Source organism: Heterocephalus glaber, unplaced genomic scaffold, assembly GCF_053883595.1.
Source record: "Heterocephalus glaber isolate CG9 unplaced genomic scaffold, H.glaber_assembly_v1.0 deba00000331, whole genome shotgun sequence".
In the NCBI taxonomy this organism is placed as follows: domain Eukaryota; kingdom Metazoa; phylum Chordata; class Mammalia; order Rodentia; family Bathyergidae; genus Heterocephalus; species Heterocephalus glaber.
This window is the reverse complement of record NW_028258142.1, coordinates 65,848,094-65,855,570: the sequence shown is the minus strand read 5'-3', so window position 1 is coordinate 65,855,570 and position 7,477 is coordinate 65,848,094. Positions and strand designations below refer to the sequence as shown.

General features: G+C 47.0%; 1 pseudogene; it reads right to left on the bottom strand.

The window, feature by feature from the left end:
• Positions 1-3,601: 3,601 nt before the first annotated feature.
• On the bottom strand, positions 3,602-4,523 carry LOC106010042 (large ribosomal subunit protein eL21 pseudogene; annotated as a pseudogene).
• Positions 4,524-7,477: the final 2,954 nt, after the last annotated feature.

Sequence of the window (7,477 nt, the reverse complement as noted above, 5' to 3'; positions counted from 1 at the left end):
TCATGTGCCTTTGCTTTTTTTCATTTCTTGTGAATTTTGGTGAGCAGGCCACTCCTTTCCTTGCTGCCACCCACTCCTGTAAACATCGCCAGGGAGGGGAGGGCCTTCTAGCCAACTGATGGCATTCGGGCCACACGCTTGCTCCTGGAGCACCGCTGGCTGGAACTTGGGGGAGCCGAGACTGGGCCACCAGCCCATCCACGGAGTGCTGGCGGGTGGATGCTCCCTACAGTGAAACAAGCCCTTGCCCCGGCGGCTCTGGCAGCCCCGGCTTCCTGCTAGGCATTGACTAAAAAGGGCTCAGCACTGTAAATAAGTTGATTACAACTTGGGCCCCCCATCCCCCGGCCTGAGAGCTAGTCCCAAGAAGGCTGTCATCAAAAGAGCGGGAGACCTCCAGGGGACCACTGAGTCCCTGCTCTAATTGCTGCCAGTCCACAGACACAGCTGGTGCACCCTGAGGCTCACTGAACAAACCAAATCAGAATGGAGCTCAGCTCTTTCCCCTGGTGCCAGGCATGTAACAAATAACTTCCTCATTCTCAACGGCTGCGTAAGACATTCTACAAACGTGGTGTCATGGGGGCCACCTTAAAGTCTGACCTAAGGATGACCTGAGGTGGACAGAACCAAGTCTCAAGAACAATGGAACTGTAGACTCAGAGCTAGAAGTCAAGATCAGGGACACTGACCATGACATTGCAACCTAGGGCTGAAGTAATAAAAACCTTGTAAGATAAAACTGCATCCAGTGGAGACCCACGCCTTTTCCAGACCCAAAGCCCTGAAAACCCATCCCCACTGGTGGACCAGGGAGAAAGATGTGCACGTGCCTCCCATCCCCATCAATTAACCTGCACTCGAGCTTGGTCTTTCTGCAGGACCTGGCACCAGTTGTGTCTTCTATGCGTGTCAGGCCCCAAGCCCTTGCTCACTAGCAATAACAATGTGAAGTCCTAACTCAGCGGGGGAAGAAGTGGTCTTGCAGATTCCAGGGGCAGTTGCAAGATGTTACTGCAGGAGGGAACTCCACAGGAATGGAAGCTCAGCCACTGAGAAGTGATTCTATGGTGAGCGTGTGTGTGTGTGTGTGTGTGTGTGTGCGCGCACACACGCATGCTCAGCCATTATGCTGTGGGCTAGAGAAAAATACAGGGGCATATCTGCAATTCATACTCATGCAGAGAGCTCTAAGGAGACTGGCCCAGCCACACCCTAGCCTCTGGTGTGAGGCGCCCCTAGGCTGGGTAACAACCCCCTCCTGACCACAGTATTCCAAACTCAGTCACTGAGACTAAAGGAAACACTGTTGGGGTGACCAGTGCTAGGTGTGTCAGGCAGCTTTTAAAATATCTTAGACAATCAACTTATAAAGAGGAAGGGTTTGTTTCAGCTCATGATTTCAGAGGTTTGGGCTCAAGTGTCTTGGCCCATTGCTTTTGGGTCTGTGGTGGCACTTCCCATCATGGTGGAGCACACAGCACAGAAGCCACTCACCTCATGGTGGCCAGGAAGTGAAGAGAAGGCAGGCTCCCAGCATCCCCTGCAGTGAGCAAACTTCCTTCTGCTAGGTTAAGACAGCCTTTGTGGGCCAGGGCTGTGAGTTCTGGAGACCCGAGGAAGGACAGGGAGGAACGGCAGGGTGCACAGGAGAGGAGGGACCTTGGGCAGACCCATTTGGTGGCATGATTTTCCTCTGGACCATGGGAAGATTCCTTGGTCCCAGCCCACAACTACTGAGCCAGATTTTCCAGTCCAGAGGCCTAAAACCTGAAGTTTTAACAAGGGTGCATGATTTCTGATTTATATAATTTTCAGGTAAAAGGGCCGAAGACCAAGACAAGACCAGGCCACAGCAAGCCTTTATTAGGGGAATAGATCTGCCGGGCTGTCTCTGAACAAAGGAGAGACAAAAGCAATATGGCCGGGGCAGGAAAAGTCTTTTATAGAGACTGGGGTGGGGTTTGTAGGGGCAGAGGTGGGGTTGAGTGAGGTAGTGACTAGAGAATGGAGGAGCCAGTGATGTCACTAGGTGGTAGGAGGTGAGCGAGTATTAGGTTACTCTCTAGGTGGGAAGAGGAGCATGCTGGGAAGAAGGGTTTGTTCTTTGGTGGGAGCAGCCATCTTGGCATGACGTCACACAGGGGAGGGGGCGAGGCACCATAGGAAGAGGGCAGCTGCTATACATAATAGCTGCTGAGGTAGTGGGAGACCTATCAATAATCCTGGGCCACGTGCAGTGTGTCCAGCCTCTCCTGAGTGGAGAAGCAGACAGAAGTCAACAGACACCACGCCCTCACCCAGCAGAGCAATAGGAAATCAAAGAAATGCTGTGGCCTGGTGTAGCAAAGCTCAGGGACTGACTCATAATCCGCACCTCGCAGGTCAGAGGATTCACTTGGTGAGACGTCCCAGGGTCCTTGCTGCCACTGGACACTGGGGGGCCCCACCCTTCAGGGGCTATGCTTAGGGAGGCCGCAGACCACTCTGGGGCCATCTGTTCCTGGCCTTTGCAGGAGCCCTGTTCTCAGTTGCGGAGTGAACCCATGGAGGTGAGAAGCAGTTTCCTAGGGTATCCCCCACCGACTCTGAAATGCACCATCAGCACAGGCAACTGGGGCTCCGGCGCCTTACTTACGGGTGGTTTTCTAGGCCACGATCCCCTAAAGGACTCTCCTGCTCCACCCTCTGAGCCCCGTGGGCTGAATTGCACTATTCTCAAATCCCTGTCCATCCCCAGCACCCCTCATTTCACTCGAGCAGGACCTCTGAAGAGGTGACGAAGCTAAAGAAGCCCGTCAGAGTTGATCCTACTCCAACTGACCAGTGTCCTCGAAAGAGGAGGGTGGGCACAGAGAGATCCCAGGGATGAGCAGGCACAAGGGAGTGACTGCAAGGACAACACAGCAGAAAGGCAGCCACCCAGCAGCCAAGGGGCGAGGCCTCCCCAGAAAATGACCCCACAGTCACCCTGACATGGACTTCTGGGCCCTTGAACGGTGAGAAATCAACACCATTCTGTGATATGTGTTATGTGGCTGAGCAGACAGACACGCACTGAAATGTGCTGGGCTGGGGACGGCTCTTTCACACCGCCCTGGGGTCCAGAGCAGTTACTGATGCCCTACTACTGAAATCTTGCTGACTTTTGTTACATCTCCCTGTTTATTCCAAATCAGTTAGTGAAAGTTGTTCATGTTTATTACCAATTTGTCCTTACTTTATTAATAGGACTGAATATCTTTTGCCTGTCTTCCTATGGGAGTATTACATTTTTTCTGCTGTTTTGTAAAAGGGTTGTTCTCGGCTTTGATTTTGTTTTGTGGGACAGGGGCTTGAACCCAGGGCCTTCACACTGAGCTACAATGCCAGTCCTCTTTTAATTTTTTATTTTAAGACAAGGTCTCTCCAAGTTGCCCAGATGGGACTTGAGCTTGCTCTTCTACCTCAGCCTCCCAAAATGCTGGGATTATAGGCACATGCCACCATGCCTGCTTTGTAAGAGTATTTTTATAGTAAATCTACAGATATTAGTTCCATTTTTGTCTCCTGTTAATTTTATTTATATATTTTCTTTTTCTCTTCTTTTCTTTTTTTTAAGGGTGCTTTTAAACAATTTATTTAACTGAAATGCCATACACTGACTTCCATTTATTTTGATACATCTTGTCCCCAAGGTGATTTAGAGGATCTTCAAGCCAATATAAATGTTTCATAAATATTTGGCCATTTGAGTATACATCTGCATAATACCTCACATCTTTCAGCAAGAAAAACACTGAAGAGTAAAGACCTGACACAATTAACTGGATATAATGAGAATCTGCTCCAAATATTTGCTTCTCTGAGGTAAAGGCACCACACACCTGTTCAATTAAGAAAACCATCCTTACAACACAGGATGATTTTTTATTTTGAAGTAGGGATTAGGGCATTCAGCCTCTAATTAGGTGCTGCGTGGCAGAGCTACATCCCCAGTTTATGCCATGAATTCATAGGGAATAGGTTCCAACAACTCAGGCTCCTTCCCATTGGTTCTCACAAAGTGTGCTTCTCTGGGTGGGGCAGGCTGGTGCTTCAGTTGAACCCAGGTACCTTTCTCTTTGGCTTCCTTCTTTTTCTGATCATTTTCCTTGACCCATTTCAGGAAGCTATCTGGACTTTTTGAGTGTTTAATATGCTCAATGCGCACATTAATTCTCTTGGCAAGTATCTTGCCCTTAACTTGCTTGTTTACAACAATGCCAACAGCATGCTGGGTAACATTGTAGACTCTTCCAGTTTTGCCATGGTAACATTTGTGTGGTATTCCTTTTTGAACAGTACCCATTCCCTTGATGTCTACAATATCACCCTTTTTGTAGATTTGCATGTATGTGGCCAAAGGAACAACCTCATGTTTTCTAAAAGGCCTAGAGAACATATACCGAGTTCCCCTCCTCTTCCCCTTTGTGTTCATCATTTTGGCAAATTACTGGAAGATGGCGGTTCCGGCCGAAAGGAAGCTATTTATATATTTTCATGGAAAAGTTTATGTTCAAGTTTATTTCTTTAATTGCTTTTGTATGTAGAAAATCCTTTTTCCACCCAAGAATCAGATAAATATTTAACTACATTTTTTCTGTTTTTTAATGATTGCATATTCTTTAATCCAACTTACATTTATTTTGGTTCTGGCATGAGAATGGAACATAGACTGATTTTTTCCCTTCAAATATCAAAATTTCACCATATGATTTTTTGAGAAAAGAATCTACTCACCTTCCTTCAAATTGAAATGTTTCCTTTTTCACATATTATTACTCAGATACCAAGATCTGATTCTTGATTATTATTATGTTTCATTGCTCTTTTTTCCATTACTAATACCACTGTCTTACCATTGCTGTACCAATTATATATTAAAGTAGCAGGTAGGACAAATGTCCTTCGTTCTTCTCATTCCTTCTCATTTGCCTACATATTCTGGTCTATTATGCTCAGTGAATGTTTAAGTATTTTTTCAGGTACTCCCAAATGTCCATGGAGACACTGGTTGGAATTCCACCATGTACTAATCAAGTAGAAAGAATCAATAGCTTTCAATCTTTCTCTCCACCAAGGAAGGTGGCCTAGTTCACTTTATTCAAGCTTACTTTTAGTTTAACTTTTCAAGGGCCTATTGCTGGACGTTTTATTTTATCACCATTGCGAATGACTCCTTTTCTATATGGACCCTAATTATTTATCACAGAATCATATGAAAGCTATTGATTTGGGGATATCTGTCTGCTACCGCCACTTGGTCGGGTTTTCCTGTTCATCCTCACAGGGCTTCCATTGACTCTGAGGCTCCGCTTAGATAGATCATCATCACTGACAGCCTGTATGATCACCTGGAATCTTCCTTCTCTTTAAAGATCCTTATTTCTCCTTCCTTTTAAATACACGAGGTAGAAACAATTGCTTGATTAGTTTTCTTGTCAGTCCATGCCTCTTTCTCATGATGCAAAATAAAACATCCACACTCAGGGTCTCTAGCACAGAACACATCTCCGGCCAGGCTGCTGTTCAGCTTCGATCAAGAGCAACAGTGCTCCCAGTGCGAGTCTGCAGGGCACAAATTGCCTCTTTGGTTTCATCTCCAGCCACACCCACACCTGCTCTCTCACTGGGCCCTGACTGCCTTGATAGAGCTGTGCTCTGCCTGCCTCCCTTGGCTTACATCAGGGACATTCTGAGATAACCTTAACAATTTACTGTCAGTCACTGTTCAGGAGTTTTTGAAGTCACTGTAACATCACTTAGAAACTTAAATACTACAAAGACTATTGTCACACATGTCTTTCATACTGCAGTCCCAGAGGAAAGAACTTATCTAACTCACTAACGCTGGATTTCAGGAGCATTGGCCCTTCAAACTTCGGCCTACAGTGAGGCGGGCTCGCTCAGCAGTCCAGACAGGTCTTGGAGCACAGGGCCTGGGGGTCTGGATGCCTGCATCTAAGCTGAGACAGTGAGGACAAAGCCAGCCTTGTTTGAGGGGAAACAGGAGTGACAAGGTCGGAGGATGCTCCCTCCTCCTGAGAACAGAGGGACCCAGTCCTACCTCAGAAGAAGGCCTTTGGCATGCAGTGCAGAAGGTACATGCCTGACTGTGGAATCCTCTCACTGAAAAACGCTTTGCCACTACAGGTTTGGTTTTACTAAAGATTATTACCAGGGACAGTCATATGAAACAGTTCTGAATTTATGATTTTAAAAATCTCAACAAGGGCCAGGCACGGTGGTGCATGCCTACGATCCATCCAGGAGCTCTGGGAGGCTGAGGAAAGAGGACTGCGAGTCCAGGACTGGCTCAGGCAATTTAGTGGCTTAATGAGGCCCTCTCTTGATATTTAAAACCTCGCAAGCGCAAGGACCCGAGTTCGATCCCCAGTACCAAAAAAACTCACAAACAAACTCACAAACAAAAAAACTCACAAACAAAAAATAGAGAAAACATTATTAGAGATTTTAAAAACTCAGTGTTGACGCTGAAGATTCCACCTCACTCCAGAAAGAATGGCTGCTATCATGAAATCAGCCAATAACAAATGCTGGCGGGGCTGGGGGGAAAGAGGAACCCTGCTCCACTGCTGGTGGGAGTGTAGACTGGTGCAAGCACTGTGGAAATCAGTGTGGAGATTCCTCAAAAACTGAAAAAGCAAAAAACTAGAGGTTGCCTTTGATATTTAAAAACATTAAATGAAAAGGACTGGGGACGCAGCTCAGTGTGAAGGCTCTTGGTTCAATCCCTAGTACCTCAGGAAGAGGTGGGGAGAGAGCAAGAGAGAAAAGGGGGAAGAAAGAAAAGGAAAGAGAGAAAAGAAGGAAGGAAGGAAGGAAGAAAGAGAGAAAGAAAGAAAGAGAAAGAGAGAGAAAGAAAGAGAGAGAAAGAAATCTCATCCAGAACATCATCTATTGTGCAGTGTCTCAAATTTAAGGTCCCAGATAAGAAATTTCATTCAAGATCAAAGGAAAGCTCTGGCTCCTTTTTCACATTGTGAAGCTTGTTCATTTTGGGCAAGGAGATCTGGGTGTTAGTGAGGCCCCCTTTCCTCTCCCAACCATCAAGAAGCTTAAAATAAAAGCTTGGCATTCTATCAGAGCAATTACATAGGCCCGAAGAGCCCACAGGCTCCTCACTGGGGGGTTCTGATCTCCCCTCATTTTATAGCCTCATCATCAATACTTCCCGGAGGTCGTTCCAAACCTGTTTCGGACAAGGCCAAGTACGTGTATCATGGGTCTGTCTGCTGCACGAGGCCGCTGATAATGGTGCAAAGCAGGCTTGTGCCTGAGGTGTCCCACAGAGTGTCCGCCCAGGGACAGGATGCAGGGTGACCAGCCCCACTCTGACCCCCTTAGGGGCTGCCGCATGACCTCCACCAGACAAATGAAGCCTGCCAGGCTCTGTGGTGGACCAGAGGGAGGATGCTGCCACTCACCCCCCAAG